General features: G+C 32.5%; 1 protein-coding gene across 1 annotated transcript in view; it reads left to right on the forward strand.

Moving 5' to 3' along the window:
- The first annotated feature begins 371 nt into the window (after positions 1-371).
- Positions 372-20,425, forward strand: part of LOC106100306 (knirps-related protein-like) — a 56,497-nt gene continuing 36,443 nt past the window's right edge. The window contains exon 1 of the mRNA XM_013279130.1: positions 372-811. The gene's annotated coding sequence lies outside the window, so the exon portion shown is untranslated. The remainder of the gene's footprint in view (positions 812-20,425) is intronic.

The raw sequence follows: 20,425 nt of genomic DNA on the forward strand, positions 1-20,425 counted from the left end.
TCTAAATATCTAACAAAAATATTGAAGCAAAAAAATTGTTTGACTTAAAATTGTACAAGACCAATAACTTGTAACAAAATCCTTTGCTATCACAACGTACACAATCACGTCGCAATCTGTAACGTCTGTAACGTACAGTCTTATTAATCGACAGCGGAGCTGCGCGCGCGCAGTGGCAAAGTTCACGCTGTCCCACCACCGACCATACCTATACCATAGTGCACGGCGTTAGAGAGCGAGACAGCTAGATGAACTTCACTTATAGAGCGACCGAGACAATGGTATAGACACAAGTTGCGTTAGAATTTGACCACGCCTCCCTACCGGCCGCAATCGAACATCCTCCTGAACAAGCATTCGTGCGCGCGCGCCGCCGTAGCAACACGTCGCTTGCGTTCGATCCTCACGAAAATGGAATCGATCGCACGACCCAAAGTAAACCAAATGGGACTCGCAAACTAGTCCGGGGCATTCCGCAACCGAAAGTCCGCTAAACTATGTGTCAACAGAACAAATAGAGACAATAAACGTAACAGAGTGCGCGGTTTCAGTTTGAGTTTTCAGTTAGAACCTCCCTGTAAATGAAGCGTACTGACACATCTGTTTGTTCGCATGAAAGTGATTGTATTGTGACATTTTGAAATCGATAGTACTGTTAATTGAGGCGCGGAGTGTGCCCGCCGTTAGCACTGTGCATGTCGAATATTGACTTTGTAAAATTGCCGAAAATACTCAGTGTTGTGTTTGTGGGATTTTAAACGGAAGCTGTTATTTTTTTTCGTTTTCGACGAAATTATACAAAGGAGTAAAGGTATGTTGTTTGACATTTAGCATGTTTATATCGCACCCTAAATTTGGTTCTTATTTGCTCGAGACTGACGCAAATCGAACGTCCGAAAACCGCACGATATCAAAACCTGTAAAATCTTTCAACAAAAGAAAAACTCGTACCATATTTAATTTGCGACGGTAAAATATTTGACGTATACATGTTAATGAATAAGGAGAAAATGTAAACATATCTTACATTTTTGTTTACAATAATATTTCTTAATTATTTTTTATTAATCACTAACTTCGGAAACATTATTCTACCAACAAATCTAATGAAAACTGAAAGAAAACGTATTAAACTTTCTCCTTACAAAAGATTTCAACGAGCGATCGGCGTTTTCTGCGAACGACGCGATTATAAAATAAACATTTCACAGCATTAAGTTTTTATCAATTTAAATCATTCCAGAATTTAAAACTCTTAAAACCTAAGTTGTAAGAAAAATAATATAACAAATAACGGCACACACCGTTCAATAATCCTTATTACGTATTAAGTAATACTAAGCTTTTAAACCGAAAAAGTTGTTTTAAAATAAGCTTATTTCACGAAATCTTAGAGTACTGAGATACTTGTTAGTTTTAGAGAGCTTTATGTTTAATTTAATAAGCTTACTGTAATCCTTTTTTGTAATTACAAGTAAATATTTCTATCAAATAGCAAACAGATCATGTTTTAATATTACTGTAGATTTAAGTACTAAATGTTAACGATTTTTAGAATTATCATAATACGATTAATTAATACAAGACGAATATAAGTAAGTAAGTAGATTTAAATGTGTACAGAAATTATTGTGATTAGAAATTATTAGTTATATGTATGCGTCTCATACGCACTGAAAGATTTGTTTGCAAAATATAAATATTGTTCGACTTGTTCAAAACCCTAAAAATATCATTTGGTTGGTTTCCGCGAAAGATACTCAGCGCAAAAAGACACTACATACGCCTTTCACATGAAATATGTTCTTTACTCACAATAATAGAATTACTCTACGATATAAAATATTCTGTTTCTTACACGTAAATATATAGATATAAAGTATCCCGAATTTTTTGAGGTTACAATCTTAAGAATTAAAAAATTCCGACGGCTAAAAAAAGCTATGTTACATTACGTGTCTGAATAATACGTTCAAAGTTAACCTAGAGACATAACAGGTTTAAATATTATATGTAAATGAAGCCCTATAAATATATTTACGTAAAACAAAGAAATAGAAAAAAAAACAACTTGAAAATCAATGAATGACAAATGCGGTATCGTGTCGCACTGACCCCATTTAAAAATCGAAATTCAATTGAACAATTGTCCATTATGTTCGTAATAGTTGACGTTGATATTAAAAACAACGATAAAAACGAGATATTATAGTAGAAACAATAACGCGTGGGAATCGTTCTCACATATTTATCTTTGAAAAGGACAAAAAGTGCGCACATACTCGTATAGGCTCTCCGCAAAGAACAATAGCAATAATCAATGACGAAAAGCATTAATTTAGTCATATCTGAAGTTGATTGTACGCATTTAAGTGATCACTTGTCGCTAATGAGGTTGTGTTTCCTGGACATCAAACGTCAAATAAGGTAATAGATTAATATTACCAGAGTTTTAAATATAACAGCTTTCGCTTGCGACTCAATCCGCGTGGAATAAAAAAAACAAAAGCAAGAGGCTATATGCTCTTCCAGACTATCCTCTACATCTATGCCAAATTTCATCGAGATTATCCCAGTAGTTTATGCTACAAACTCTAAAAAACATCCATCTATGTAAACGTTCGCATTTATAATAGTAAGTTTTCCTTCCACTTTGTCCACGTAGACTGAATTAAGAATATTTTTAAATAGATTTAGCGTGTATAAGTTAATTCGTTACGTATAAACACATGTTTCCACTTTATATTAGTGGACATTTGAGAAAGAGAGTTCATAAAAGCTTAACAAAAAAAAACGAGTATTGTATGACAGGTCAGTAAAAAAATTTCGTCCTGTGTAGTTAATTTATTTAATCTGTGTACATCTCGTGGTGAAGATTTCGTGCGGAAAATCATGTAACATAAATATGCAAAACTGTAATTCAAAATCCACTCTAAACTAGTATACTATGATTTTTTTAAATTATAGTAGTTCTACAGTTAGAATAGGCACAGCTGTGATTAAACTATCGCACAACTGTTGTACGATTGTCGATTGTTTCGCAGCCAATGCGACTGATACGTTACACAACTAAAAATCGACTAATTTGCGCAGCTCATAGGAATCAAAGCGGGACAAAACAATTGTGCGACACTTGAGTCAAAGGTGTACGCGCTTAACGTAGATGTTTTTGACGATGTCAAAATTCTGCTTTTCAGCCACTAATTGCGTACAAATTATCGTCTTGCGACAGCTCGTCTTTGCGCGGTTTCACTTTAAACTGCCGAAATTCAATCGTTACGTTGTTTTAGTCAATAGTAAAAAGATCAAAAAAATTACATACGCGGGTTACTTACGGCCGAATACTGAAACTATATTTAAATATGTAACAGCGTCTTAAATGACGATTAGATTCCAAATTTAAATAATAAGCGTTATCAACGAATGACAGTGAAAGATTCTGTTCAGTATACTGCCGTTAGTTTACAAGATTATTTAATCCTTAGTTATGTACAGGCAATAATATAGATAAACAATGTTACCACAAACTGACAAATATTTTACGTACTCATATGGAAAATTAAATTCAACGCTTCGGTATAAAATCCATCTTATATATTATCGAGAATAAACATTTAAAATATATAAAGGTGTAACTTTATCAGTACTCGTTAAGAGAATGTTTGCGGAATGTTGATTGACCAACCTGGACTAGTAAATGCAACTTAAAGCTCTTAAATCAATACACACTTAAGTGACGTTAAGTAAATTATCCCGTCACAAGTTTCGCATCTGTTAACTTAAATGAAACCTGGATAGTTGAGCCGACTGGATTCAAAGACATTTTTCCGTCGCCACTTAATAAAAGACCAACGACATTAATCTGCATTTAAAAGAAGTATTAAATTAGATATCATGATTATTTTTTAAAATATTTTAACCAACATTTGTATAAAAAAATTTAAATTTTATTAAAAATTTCCTTTACTAAATGTACGTATTTTAATGTACAGTATATAGTAATCTAGTACGTAAAGTAATGCTAGCATAACCTAGGCTAACCCCGCGACCGCCGCACTAGTTCTCACGCGTACACTGTCTAATGGTGGCCGCTATCATCATTTGTAAGGCTGTGAACACAATAACTACAGGCTAAAGAAAATATATGAAACCGATCTAGTTTTTACTCAGAAACTAAAAAAGTATTATATATTTTCATCTGAATCTATATCTATATCCATACTAATGTTATAAAGAGGAAAGATTTGTAGTTTTTTGTGTGTATTGAAATAACTCAAAAACTACTAGACCTATTTCAAAAATTCTTTCCTCAATAAAAAGCTATGTTATCATTGAGAAACTAAGGCTATTTTTTTTAATTCCACGCGGGCGAAGTCGCGAGCAAATCTAGTAAAATATAAACAAATAGCTTATAATACACTACTGTGACGACGATGATTTTTTTACTCTACTTTTAAACCAATTAGAACGTAGCGTTTTAAAGATATTTCTTAGATAATAATAAAAACTTCTTACTATATAAAACCTAGTTGGAACTGCCTTCGCAAACTTTATTACAACGTATGGCGAAACATCAGCGAAAACCAAATTCCAAGTGAAAACATCGAATTCGTCCCATTGGATTATAAACATCCGCTGTACTTCCTTGTACGAAAGTGTTTAACATGAAAACTGTTACAAGTCCATTCGTGGTCGTGAGCGCGGTGCAATCCCGTAGACAGGGCGACACTCTTGTTTACGACGCGACTGTACTTTACGTTTTATTGGTACTCCTATGTTCCCACAATGTTTGTCAAAATTCCAATAGAATGTTTTCGATTATTTGCACGATTTAACAAAATAAAAAAGATTAAATTAAATTTACGGTTGACAGGAATATAGTTATCTCTTTTTATCACATTAGGGTAAGAGAAAGACAACTAACCGCATATCGGAGCTCTTTAAATGTTTCTTTAAAAGTATACTGATTAATACACAATTGAATGCTTGTTTTTGTAACAGTTTTGAAACATTTTGCTATCTATTTTATGAGCTTAGGTAGGATGTAATTTTAATATACAATAACACTAAAGCATGTATAGAAATTATTGAAAAATATTCGCGCTTAAATGCTTTCATCCTTTATCTATGAAACAGGATTTTAAAAAAATATTTTAAGTACTTAACTAATTATCTTATTAAGCACTTTTTAATACATTTAAAGTCTGTTAAAACTACACTACGATTTTAAACCGAAACATAAGGAGTTTTGTCTCACACCTAATTAGATATTATAATTATTTCTTTATATCTATTAGTGATACGCCGCTTGTTTCTTCAACCTGTTCACCCCAAGTAGCGAGAGACTCACGCATCATTAATTACAATAGCCCCAGTCAGGTGAAAACGATTAATTTTAATTAAGATCAGACGAAATGCCTTAGTGTGTGGTACAAAATAAACGCGCAATTCATGTACATATTGTGTTAAACTGAAAAATATTGTTCTTCAATTATTAATCTTAAAGTAAAATTTATTAAAAATTACTGTTTGTATAAATTTGTCTATTTTTGCGGATGGTCTAGGGTCTAGGGTGTTGTTTTTGGCTTCAATTCAACTATTAAAGATAAAAAGAACTCACTGTGAACTTTCTGTTTCAGTCATACTTTAAAGTATGCCACAAATAAATTGCAAATGTTAAAAACGCATTTATAAAGTAAGTAGTAATTTTAGCTGTAAATGAAAGTGGTCATATTTATCGCATATCGTCAATGACTTGTACCAATCGCGGTATCATCACGCTGATTTCTATGAGTGTGTTCGCATGACCTCTTGCATCACTCAGCGATCTCTAATTACACTGCAGCCGAAACCCGACATCGCCCACACGCACCACCAACTTTATTTTACCGTTTAAACATCGAAAAGAAGTCTTTACAATCAATTGAATGCGTCGCACGGGTCAGCGGATTAACGGTAAATGTTAATTTTGCAATGGGTGTTGATTTTTAATCTGTCAATGTTAGCGATGACAGGCTCGTTATTATGTTTCACATGTGTTTTTTATGAAATCGTGATTCGATAAGTGGAGTGGTGAAAGAAGGTTTTTATTTTAAATGTCACGAATTCGGCAGCGCAATACACGGTAATAATTTGATTAATATATCAAGCTAGATTAAGGAGTAAAAAGTTAACGGCATGGGCATGTTATGGAGGGATGAATCGTTACAAGGAGAACGTTAGTTATGAGTGTAGAGGTAGACCTAGAAAGAGATGGATGGATTGCTTGAAAGGTGACATGATCAAGTAGGGAGTGATGACTGAGATGATAGAGTTATTTGGAGAACGAAAACCCGGTGCGCCGACACTACGGGAGTAGGATAAGGCAGGGGAGATGATAATTTTAACCTAGATTGAATTGTAGCGTTCAAAGAGTTACACGTGAAACGGATTCTTTGTTAATCGAATTGCATTATAAAATTATCCACTTATGTAGAAGCAGATTGATATCTCAATTAACGATTTCTTTGACAATTGGCTGACGCCGCTGACACGCGTCAAATGTTACCGGATTTAAGTCACATTAAGTGAAACTATTTGCGGGTACGCAACAATAGTGTTTAGTGAGGCAGTAAATTTTCAGCTTTATTAACCGTTTTCCGGTAAATCTCCGGAATGGTGTAACGGTGACGACCGTAGGCGCCGTAATGTCTACAATCAGTGCGTCTATTTACACTCGACGACTTTTTTCGATCGTGTCGTAACCGTTGGTAAAATTATTGGTATATTTTTGACAACAGTTTTCACAAAAAGGACGAATAGGTTATAATGATATAGCTAAATAAACATAAAAATACTGACATTTATCTAAGTAATAATTTCCAATTGTAAGTTTCAATTTAACCTGAAGGTTATTAACTTTATTATAGTCTTTTAAACTAATATGACTTAAATTAACTAGAATTATTTAGCACACCTATGCAATTCAACGATGCATAACTAATCAAATATAATTCAAACACAAATGACGTTTTATAAAAAACATCCAGACGTTTCTCATGTACTGATTTAAATAAGTAGTAACAAGCGCGTTAACAATTGGATCGCAGACTAATTCTAAAGCAAATAAAGGAATAAAACAATACAATTTATGGTAATGTGCAACTTTGAAAAAGTAAACGAGTGCATAGGAGCGTGACGTCGCTCCATATCTAATATATTTGACGGATAACATCGAATTTGGGCAAAACCGTGCAAAATAATTTAATTAGCAGCCGCTATTTAACATAATATAGAGACAAGATTATTTTAAATGTTCTGTTTGTCTGGTCGTTTACTTTAAAATGCCAAAATTATTTACTTTAAACATATAATTACTTTGAATAAATAACGGAATTAATTAAAATCAGACAAAGGAATGAGATGTTTGAATTAAATTAAAACTATATCTTTAGGTAATTCCTTTAAATCTCTTAAAGTATCACCCTCAGAATTGATACGACAAATTGTCGTATCGTCCCCGTCCCGTGCGGTGTAAGAGCACGTCAACGTAATAAGTAGCAATAACGTGAATGACATTTACTATTGAATTTCAATTTTATGACCGCGCCGTGTCGCCCGCGCCATGATTGATTTTCACAAATAACACCTGAACGTATTGTGCTGTCAGTTTGTGCAGATTGCGATGCGCGCCAGCCGCTAGCCGCCAGCCGCCAGCGCCACTTTATTCATGATTTCCTATTTGTTGTCTATTAGTAAATTAATTGGGAAAGTCGCCGAAACTAAATGACTTATGTTTCCCAGCTACTTTTAACGTTGTTGATTCGATAAATTCATGGAATGCGTTTCCGAACTATGTAACTTGAGTTTTACACGGTTGAATTAATATTATGACAAAATTGAAAACTTCAGAAACTCAGAATTTGACTTTTATTTGACGCACTTAAAGTGATTTGAAATCTATCGTTTAGTTACAAATTATCAACTTCAATTGACTTAATTACTGATTCAATCAGTTTCATAGATAAGTAAGAGTTTACGTTTCATAATCCAATCACAAATTAATACAAAATTATATAATTGCTTATCTAATTAAAGATGTATCAATTTTATTTCCTCTAATACTTTAGTAAAGTTCGATATTCCATTGGTTAATGTTACAAGGGAATTCGCAACGTATTCCGACTGTCTGACGTATTGTGACGTCACAGAGCGGCACACGTCACGCGAGTAATTAACCCCCACGCAAGATCAAGTCCACGTGCTACCCCTGGTTTAAAACACAGGAGGCAGCGTGCATTATATTCAAATTAAAATACACGTAAGGAGATGCTCTTTAGTATATATTTAAATACAAAACACTGCCAACATGTCTATTTTTGACAAACTCAAAGATCTTAGAAAGTCCTGAAGCAATTTTTTAGACGTTTTTATTGATAGTTCAACTTAAATTACCTACACTAACGCTGTTAGCTTGATAGCAGAGTTTAAAATTTTGAACATAACACCGTCTCTTTTAACCGCAATTAAAACTTGGTAGCACATTTTAAAATAGTATCACCAAAAAACTTTTGATTTTAAGAAAATCAAATTTAAGCATTAACCGCTTTAATATCATAACTTGTGCCGACGAGCTCGTTCCCTGGGAACTAGAGCGCAACACTGACGGCTGCGACCATTGTTATATAAACAAACGCAATAATTGCAGGAAATATGCACTTTTTGCACCTTTTTATTAGATAATTAATTCGGTGGTAGTAAATGTTACGCTTATGGATGCTAGAGACAATATTTTCTTTTCAGTATTCGGCTGTAAAGGCTTCAAAAACTAAGCAATATCAGTTTTAAAGACTATTTTAAACAACTGAAATAAATACCGTGGATGTCATTGTAATCGGCTTTGATTGTATTTATCTGTAGTTCGAAGTCGTGTGTTATGCTAGGACCAACGTTACGCGGTGTAATGTTACACGAGGAGCATTTATGCAATCAGTTACGTAGAAACCAAGCAAGCAACGGGCCGTTACAAATGCTAACATTACACCGCGTAACATCAGTACCGTCTAGTTTTCTATATGCCATTACTGTTGACAAACGCTGGCCTGGATTGCTTTTAGTTACAGTTGCCAATTAGTGTCTATATCATTCCAGTTCTATGCCAGCGCTGTTTGAACACTGTCCAACTTTTTCTACAGAGTAACGATGTTTTATTGATTTGCATGAATGTTTTGCGTCGGCGATTTCCTCAAACACCGATCTGTTTGTTCAGTACCTACGAGTTTAAATATCCGTCTCTAACTCAAGTACTGGAGAAACACGCTTAGTGTATGAATAATTAATTTTCTATACACACAAATGTCTTGTGCATAAGTCGTTTACAATCGGAAGTCGACTTATGGAATTGCTTTTCATATACTTTGTTCAGATTTTAATAGTTCAGATAAATTAAAAGTCCATTCGAGGAGCAAAATACTTTTTTTTAATTTAATTTATTTAATTTAATTTAATTTATCTTAAAATTAAAAATTATAAAAATAATTATCATTTACAAAATTTCAATTAATTATACATTTCAACCTTATTTTTGTAAAACGTATTTATAAAAGCATACAAACTAAAACATACGGAAAATTTTCTGATGATTATGAAGATTCGGACATTTTTAACGTAAATTGTAATACAAATTCTTCGCCATACATTTGTCTTTCGAACACTTTAGCATATAGTTTGACTTGAAACTACTGTGTATTTATCGTAATGAGGTAATCAACAGAACGACGGTCGTACTAACGTATCGTTCAAACAATGCCACGGAACCCAAAACGCTTAACATACCTTTGACTATAAAGAAACGGACTAGGCAACGGCCATTGAACAAATGAAGTAAAGGTTACACATTTATTTAAATGTCATAATAACGCTTACGTAAATTTGACACTTCTATGTTTACTGACATTAAAATGTACACACAAACCGAGTAGAAAAATAATGAAATTTAAAACTTATTGTTAATTGTATTTAGAAGAATGCACACTCTTGTCAGGTCCTGTCTCTTAAAAGTCAAAGCAACTAACTATCTAACGTGTCGAAACCAACGCGGATCGAAACACATTATCACTTTGCTTAAACAGCACCGATCGGGTGACCAAACACAAATGCAAATATCAAACGGTTCACGCTTACGACACGCGTTAAGGTCGCGAATCGCTTGAGATCATTAACAACTTTTTATCATCGATCGTACCGAGCGACAACGTAACATACGAACAACTTTGGCCTTTATTGACCGATTTCGATATTATGTGCTTAATAGATTACATCCGATAAAACAACAGATAATCCTTAATACGATAGACGTAAGGTTTTGTTTTGTTTAAATTTCAATTATCATGTTAATGTTGCGTTTTCGGGTGTATTGATTTGTTACTTACGGGATGCCTCAATACACTAATGACCACAAACCAAATGATCGCTTAGTTAACAGAAGCTTTTCTTAATGTAACTAAAGGCGAGAACATATAATTCATAACTAAAAATACTCTGTGATGTTAATAGCATTACTGTACATGTAAATTGTCAAAAAGTTTCGTAGCAAATAAATTTTGTATGAATGTTGGTATATCTTATGGGTTCGGAGGGTTGCCCAAATCTACTACAAATAAAATTACGAAAACATTCTCACAAATATTCGGGATAGATCCTCTCTATGAATAATGTATACGATTGAATATAACACAATAAAGTTACTATATAAAGTACATTAAAAATATTGTGTAAGTAAAACTTTAGAAGGCATTTGTTACGCTAAGTAGTCGCTAATGTCGTGTGATCTACCACTAAGTTATAAGTGCGTGTTGTTTGATCTGATACAGGAAGTAAGCTATGGGTTAAAGTGTTTAACCAATTAACAACCAATGGACACATATGTGAAATAATCTTACAGAGAACTATAGGAATGTTTTAATTCTCTTTGCTGTCAATTAAATTTACCGTTTCATATCTTAAACAAAGTCAGAAATAACAACTAAATTAAAATCTGCAATTGAATTGCAATCACAATTATTCTTTTGATAATCAACAGCATATAAAAAATACAAAGAGCAATAAAAAGCGAAGAAAAGATTGAGAAATTATTGCATTAATTCGACTCCGATCCATCATTAATAGTCCGAAGACATGCGAAGTAAAAAGTCAAAACATTTATCTAAAACAATTTGACCCTTCATGAAGATGTCGCTGGTATCGCATCGCGTGTACAGACAGCATAAGACGCGTGAAATACGAATTTAAATCATAATCAAATTAAATGAAATTTATCTCGTATGTGGCGTAACTTGTGTGTTTTGTTGATTGGTGTACGATTGGAAACAATGTTTTAATCGTTAGGCGTTTGTTTAAAAATGTCACGGTTTATACGGTCTTTTTTTCGATTTTAATAACAAGTTTACGATCCCACAGATTTAACGGTACACGAATACTTTAAAAAGTCCTATTTTAGTTTGTTCTTGTTAAAACATTCCATTGTGAATTTAAAATTTTCAATTGCCTTCTTATTTCACGTTGCAATACATTTTAATGAGTTATATAAGATTGAATATAATCTCTACTTCATAATTACCAATTACGAAGCTCGATCACTTAACATTTGAACATGTAATTACTCAAAACTGAGACAATATCTGTTGACCTTACTTGTAGTCAAGATCACAGATGACCTTTCCATTTAATATTGAAACCTAAACATTATATAATAAAACACATATTTACATAACCATAAACGATCTCCGAATTACCGAGCGCCTTATCATCGCGCATTTATCTTTAAAACAATAACCTTTTTTAGTCTGTGTGAAATCCGAGCTCACTATCGCACTTGTCCATCGAACTATACTTTTATTGCTTTTGTTTCTAACTCTGACCTACTGACTATCGTTTTGATCCACGCAGCCATCTCTGTCACTCCCTTAACGTTAGACAGAGTTTGATGTAAGAAATAAAAACGTTGATATCGTATTTAAAATTAAATGAGCAGTTTAATGGGCATTAGGATATTTAAAGTAAATTAATTGTTATTAAATATTCATCAAGCTGGTAACATTTAGTTAAAAATATTTTTATATCAGAACAAAGATCTAAGATCAGATTGTTATTAAATAATAAATTAACAGTATAAAGCAGTGTAATAAAAACTATAAGTTGTAAAATTTGGAATTACTTTTGTCGTACCGACCCTTAAACTCTTTAGATCACTTTAAAATTGTATAATGTCAAAATGTACGTGCAAATATGAATGTTAGGTCACATCGTTCACTTTCGTGGATCGGCCGCGGAAAGTGGGTGTTAATGCAATCGATCCGGAAACGCCGAGCGGGCAATGTGTAGCGCTAAATGCTGTACTAATATAGGGTGACCAAAAATTGTACACAACTCGGATAGTCTGGACTTTATAGTGAGAATTTGACATTTATCAGTATAAGTTTAATTACACCGTTTGTGATAATTTTTTTAGTTTATATCACATTTTTTCCACTGACTAATTTATTTGCTACAATAAAATAATTTTGTATCATATTATCTTTTGATATCCAATTACCATATTTCATCAAAGCTCATATTTATATCATTTTTAATTAAATAATAATGATCAATATAAATTTTATTCAAATAAGATAACATCAGCGTTATTGTAATCAAAATATTGTAAAGATTCAAACTACTGATTAAACCCATTTGAATTATATGAATTATAATAGATAATAAAATCAAATCTTCTTTTGGAAGCAACTCTGATTAAATTATTTTCTCATTAAAAAACCAATCTATTCTTTGTATGACGTCAGCTTACTAAAACATCTTTGACCTATTTAGTATTTAATATTTTATTATCTACGTTTACATCGATAACAATTAAGTAAAAATAAAAACCAAAACAGCTGAAAAATGTTTTGTTGATTTTATTTCTCAATTTCTACCACAATATGTATGTGCTTTTAAATTTAAATCAATTTTTTTGTCAATGTCAACACCAATTAGTACTGATTCTTGGATACAATAATCAAAAAATACTACGTTCGGTTTCTGTAACATTTTAAATTAAATCCTAAAACAGGTTTTCAACATTGTCACCGTAGTGACGCGGTGTGGCGTGTGGCGACCAACAAAAGCCGCTAATTCGTCCACTATCAATCGCGCGCCTCATCTGGACCCGCTAATTTAGAAACTCACCGACTTTCGCCGAGTTGTTTGTGTGATCGTTATCGTTCGTTTTGTACCGCGACCCGTGTTTGCCCAAACACCACTTCTTAATTCGATAGCTGTTAACATCTCTTGATGTGCACAAATCGATTATAACTAACGGTTAAGCTTGCTCATTGCTCAACAGCGCACACGTTTAATGTCTTTAGATTTATTCCTTTTGATTCTTATACATATATACTATTTTAAGTCCCTTTCTCTTTACCACCCTTTTCTTATAAGGAGACGATGGGAAGGGGAAGTGGATTTGACCGCGGAGGAGATGCATAGGAAGGGACAATATCCTCTTTATGTGCGTCTCCTCCTCCGTCGGATAAGGGTAGGTTATCTGTGATCGCGGATATCTATGGGCAGAGGTCGCTTCTCCATTTTGGCGGATTCAGGTGGCCGCTTGCTCGTTTGCCACCTTTTGTTATAAAAAAAAAAAATTTAATTTTTAACGTGAATCCAAAATAATCTACACAGTTTTACTCACAAAATTATCTTGTACAATTCTTATGTTTATGAAAACGAATCTAGTCGTTTTAAATAAATGAATTTGTTATTAAACCTTCATTCATAGCTCTTCAATAAATCGATGTTAAATATTAAAAAAAAAAAAGTTGTTCTGTACCACCCATTACCACGGCAACATGCCACCGCACGTCCGGCCTTTTAACGGGGCAATAACTCAAAAACGTCCTTTGTGCGATGATTTTTGTGCTAACCGTACACAATGCGCCGGCGCATTGTGGACCAGTATTAACACAGCACTTAACCTGTTAGAGCCTCGGTAATAGACGCGTGTGGGTGTTCGGCCAATGTTTGAGCCAATGTTTGCCGTCTGTCCGGGATAAGATATTCCTGTTTTAAGATAAACAGATCCGATCATGAAGCTATCATTGATTTATTGCTTATAAAAAAATTTACGAATTATTTATAATTAATTATTAATATAAAAGTGTTTTAACACTAGCTTTCGCCCGCGACTCCGTCCTCGTGGAATTAAAAAAAAAACAAAAGTGAGTAGCCTATGTGTTCTTTCAGACTATCCTCCACATCTATACCAAATTTCATCGAAATCCGTTCAGCCGTTTAGACTACAAACTCTAACAAACATTCATCCATCCATCCATCTAAACTTTCGCATTTATAATATTAGTAAGATTACCTAAATTATAAATAAAATGACTTAAATGTTTAAATACAAATCGGAGGCAAAATGACTGGTGATTTTTCCGTAATTAAAAATGTAAAAACTTACGAAGGTGACCTTTTTCTTCATTTATTTATAAAAATAACCACGGTGAATGAGTTCTTGAAACAATTAAATCTATTTATTTTTATCGAGATCAAAATGGTTATTTAAAAAAATATGTAATCAGAACAAATTTCAATCCGGTTCATAATTGATTTCAATTATCACGAACAATTATTTGTAATTATAAAAATCGTTATCGATTGAATTATAAAAAGACAAAGAATTAAAACAACACAAACGGTTCACAGATAATATATAAAAATTAACAATGACCGTACAAACCTTTTTGGTCGAATCCTCTCTTTGTGTTTTATTATTTGCTTTAGTTTTGTTTGTCGCCTACTTATTACAAGCCTTTAAAATCATTAGGGACATAGCTTTGAAGGGCCATAAATTAATCGAATACCACAATAACAAAGACGGTTTAAGATTTAAAAATGGAACAATTGTTTTTAATAATAAGACAGAAGATAACATATCCCGTATCTAAAATTGACAGAAACCGTTAAAACCGTATTATCTTTTAAGCTACATAAATAGATAAATGTAAGAAAATAGGCACTAGTATTTAAAAGAATTTAACTGTGTCTTATGTATTATTATCTGCAAAAAAAGCTATTTTAAGCAGCTACTCTTGTCACTTTTGAAATATATAAAATTATCACGATTTACATCGGTTTTAATTTTTCCAAATACTAAAATTAAATTCCAGAATAATTTTTAAAAATCACTTTTTTATTCTGTTACAGGTATGGTTTCACAATAGTCTGCATATAATGGCTTGCATATAAAGGTATTTAACTGTTTAAATTCTCAAATATTTGTAAATAGTTATAAAAATTCCAATCCATGTGTAATAATTTATTCTTTTTTTGTACCGTGGGTGTTTGAACCGGCCGAGATTGACCCGGGGTCACATGCCAGCACTCAAACACCTCAGCTTAAATTATAACACAATTGTTTTCCATTCGGAACGCGCTCGAGATCTTTTCATACATTCCTTGCTATGCGATAGTCTTTTTTTATTGTCTCATAACGTTCGGAATCGACATCGGTTAATTGCTATCGAACGAGGTGTGAAGCGTCTCGGACACGTTTCAAAACGTTTCCCGTTACGTCATCGATTGCTCAAACTGACTAGTGTTCAATAAAATTGTCTATCTACCAATTAATGTAATACCGTAGTGCAGTTTATATGGCGGTAAATCTTTCAACACCATTTAGAGGTTATGTACACTAAAACACTTTGAAGATTGTAAAACGATATAAAATAATCGAATGCTTAATTTTATAAATCTTTGATGAACTGTTTTGGCGCGTAAATTCAAATATCGTAAAAAAACGAATTGATGACTTAAATCAAACGTAAGAGCGTTCCCGTAATTAAATAATAATTAAAGTGAGATCAAGACATAATTGTACAATTGCTAAACCCGAGGCTAATCATAATTTAATATCTGTATCACAAATACCAAAGATGTATACTTAGATCAAGATGGATGTGGCTCGAGCGTGGTATTATGCTAATTAAAACGTGGTTCTCTTTTTAAGTGACGTAGCTGATTTATTTGTTTGTGAGGCAACACACGATAGTGTGATGTCCATACAAATCGTCAAAGGCAACAAACAATACCGTAGTCTATTAAGAAATCGGCTATTTCAAAAGACTGTATTAAGGTCGTCGATCCTGTGCAAATTTAATGCAACAATTGTGTGCATATGTTAAAGTAATGTACTGAGTACTTGGAGTAAAATAAAATGATTATTGAATGAAATAATTCAGTCTTTCTTTGATTTGATTAGCTACAATACTGCGTGAATACTTTTATTTCTTAAGTTAATTGTTTAACTGACACTAAATAATTAATTACTATAGTATTTATGTTAAATCATACTTCATACTTATATAATAAATGCGAAAGTTTAGATGTATGGATGTTTGTTAGAGTTTGTAGCCTAAACGGCTTAGATTTCGATGCAATTTGGTATAGATGTAGAGAGTTCCAGATAGTCTGGAAGAACACATAGGCTCTTCACATTTTTTTTACACAACGCGGACGGAGTCGCGGGCGAAAGTTAGTAATTTGTAATAATGTATATTTTGACTCGAACATTTTTTATAATTTGGTTTGTTAGATTTTTTTTTAAAATCTGTTAATTCATTATATAATTCTATATATCCGTGTAACAAGACCAAAGCGCGGCGTAATGTCACTGTTTGTTCTCGATTACCGGCGATTAAAATATTTTAATTACAAGTTAGACTACACCCGCCTTGCGGCCATCTTACACTTTGACTATAGAGAGAAGGACTAAGCTAAGCGCTAAACTTACTAAAGAAATTCTGCCGTATTCACAGGAGAGAGGTATAAAATATAACCACAAATATGTATATAATATTGACATAAAAAAATCTAATTTTACAAAATTGTTATCATTAAAATATATACACGCATACAGAGTAATATATGATAACAAATGATTATACGCTTTTAATTGAAAGATTGGAATGCGTTTGACAGGTCCCGTCTCTTAATATTCAAAAATACTTCAGTGGTCCGACTTTTTATTAGTCTCTTATCTTAATAAAGGAGGATTAAGAATCATTAATACTCGATACTGGATCGAGAACTGCTCTCGTGTCGCCATCGCTGTTTGTTTATAACCAATTACATAATTAGTGAGCTTTTAAATTTTATACCGACCGTTAAATTTATTTTTGTTTTTATTTAATGTTTGTTAAGGATAATGCGTATCGAAATGTCAATTTATTTTACATCTCTGTTACAAAAAAAATAGTTTATTCATTTGTTTTCAATTATTTAAGTAAAGCATTTCCAAATATGTAGATAAATTTATTTTTTAGGAATACATTCCAATAGCTTGCATAATAGTTAATTTTATGACAACAACCATCATGTTTGCAAACTAATTTTACTAACATACTGGCATGTGTTCCCGCCCTTATCTCTTCAGATCTACAAGAGGGATGACTACACTGTTATGTAGATGTGAACAGTGTACACACAGCTTTACAATACTTATACAATGTAATACAGTTACTTTGACACGTGTGCTATTAATGAAGACAGCTCGAAAGATTCTCACCCAGCGATTAATTCGCAACACAATCTCTACATTTCAGGTTCATAGGTCAATTTACAAAAATGACAACGCAAACCTATAAAACAGACCGGCAATATACAACTGCACACGAGTGCGAAAGAGACAGAACACGTAACGTGCAGATAGCCCGAGGCTGCAAAATATCTCACCTCATGTAGCTTAATTCGTATGAATGTTATATTATTAATGATAACCCTTATTGTTATTAGCACAAGATCGAATTTACAATCGACATAAACAAGGATCTAAAATCAGTTATGCTCGAAATTATTGCGAGAGAAATGTAATATTTCATAACGTGTGTAGTTAATGCGCAGTCAATAATACTGAAAAAAATCGCTTCGAATGTGTCTCCTTTCAAATTTTATATGCTTTATTATAAAAATAAATAGTCAAAACGAAAATTGAACAGAGGTTCTATCACGAATGTGTTCGACAGCGAGAACGTATTCAGAATTCCTTGAAATTTGTGCAGGGTTCGTATAAATTTTATCAATGACGTTACGAAAACATTCTCACGGATTATCATGATAAGCACTCAGAACTAAATACAAACGGCAGATTATAAGATCGGCAATATTCCAACTCATCTAAAAACGTTAAACGTTTAAATACGATGTATGTGATATTTTTAATTTACTATGAATACGTAATTAATTATCTTCTGACCTGACACTCGCTAGATGTCGCTGATAAAGATTTATTACGGTATTTTATAGTTTTCGATCGACTGTTAAGAACAAACTGTTGATTAAAATAGTTTTACTTCTTTAAAGTTGAATTAAAAACTAAAAGATTTAAGAGCAGATAAAATTATAACCTAAAAATAATTGAAATATTTTTTCAAAGTTCACACACAGGTGAAGACTATAGAGTAGTTAAAATATAATTAATTGCTATTAATATATTCATACGCATATAAATTGACAAAAATATTATTAATCTGTACATGGTATCACATAATCTGTTTAACTTATCAAAACGCGACCACCCAAGTTTTAATTTACTTGTTTATCACGGTCAAGCGACCAGAAGGGGCATCTAAAATAGACTTTACATTTTTCCTCCGATTACACCTTTCAAATAAAGAACACATTTCCAAACTATAGTTTGATGTATCATACTAGGTTTCGCCCGCGACTCCGTCCGTGTGGAATTAAAAAAAGTGAGTAACCTATGTGTTCTTCCAGTCTGTTTTCTACATTTATGCCAAATTTCAACTAACAACTAACAAACATCCATCCATCTTTCGCATTTATAATATTAGTAAGATATAGTATATAGCATGATTCTCTAAAATAAAGCGTAAAAACCACTACCATTCATCTTAAGCATAACTCCTTGTTTACAACATTCTAACAATTTATTACATACCAATAAAAGAAAATAATCCAACAATAATAAGAGAGTTTACTTAATTGAAACGATATCTTGAGTTTATATGAGTAGTGGGCTTAGGCCACGCGTGGGCGTGAGAACACCGCATTGCCCACTCTCGATATTATCCGTTGCATTCTATTGTAAGTGTTTTGTTAGTATTAAGTCCTTTTACTCGAAGGCGTGGCGCAACGCTTCAGGACAGGTCTAGAATGTTCTGCTTTTCATTTTAGGTTACACTATTGTCTTACAATATGAAAATTATTAATTTCTCATTCATTTTAGAACTCAAATGTTCATTTTTATTACTGTCATTCTCGCAATAGTTTTCGCAAATTAATAATTTTTGAAGCGAAGAAATCATAGAAAATATTAGACTAAATACTATTATAATAAAGCGTAAACACACTTCTTTGTTACCTAAGATGTCAGCAATTACAACATATTTTTGAATAATTCTCTTTTCAATAAAAAGCCCTACACTTACATCACGCTTTAGGCTATATATTTTCGCGCTATTAAACTTAGGGGGTAAATAAATTGGACAAAAACCCTAATGTGGGAAAGAGATCATAAGTTGCTGCCAACATCAAGGAAGCAAGACTGTCATCATGTCATGTCATTTAGACATTTGCTATTGATAATTTGACAAATGTAAATAAAATAAAATTTTCACAATTTTATGCGGATGAAACCGCAAGGAAACAGCTAGTCTAAAGATAAAACTATTGACATAATTGTGTACAGATAGAATAACATAAAAATGTATCGTAGCAAATAAAAATACCTTAGCCAATACACCACATATTATATGACAGTAAATGTCACTTGCTAGGAGGTCATGTGTTAAGAAAGTCGTAAAACTATATCTATCATCAAGTCGTGAATTAAAACATTAGATGTTCCGAGATTACACGAAATGTAGTAAAAAGTACATAAAACTAAATGGCATTATTTCAATTAATTCTGTTGGTTTTCATTAAAAATTGTAGAGTAAATAACATTTGAAAGAAACAATTAGATACTTAATATATCTTACTTCAAAATTTGATAATAATAATCAGCTATTCTTTTTAGAATTTATTAGAATCAATAAAACAATAATTATATATTTAAACAAAGTTACGATAAAAAAGTATTAGGGCCCATCCCACCACTGGCTGATAAAGTCTCAGATAGCTTAAAAATAACGTCACTATTACAAGGTCCAATCCGATATTTTGCACGTTGGATTATCAAGCAATTTACAGTTTGGTGGGACAGGCCCATAATCTATTAAACTACGTCATACTAAAGCTTCAAAGTTAAACTATAAACGCCGACAATGTCGCGTTAACATATTTTAATTGAAAACATCAAAAACATAATTTTACTATCGCAATAATCAGTAATTGGACGATTAAACATGTAATTGAATAGTTATAGCTTTGTTTGAAGTAATAAAACTGC

This window comes from Papilio polytes, unplaced genomic scaffold (genome assembly GCF_000836215.1).
Source record: "Papilio polytes unplaced genomic scaffold, Ppol_1.0 DF824058.1, whole genome shotgun sequence".
Classification (NCBI taxonomy): domain Eukaryota; kingdom Metazoa; phylum Arthropoda; class Insecta; order Lepidoptera; family Papilionidae; genus Papilio; species Papilio polytes.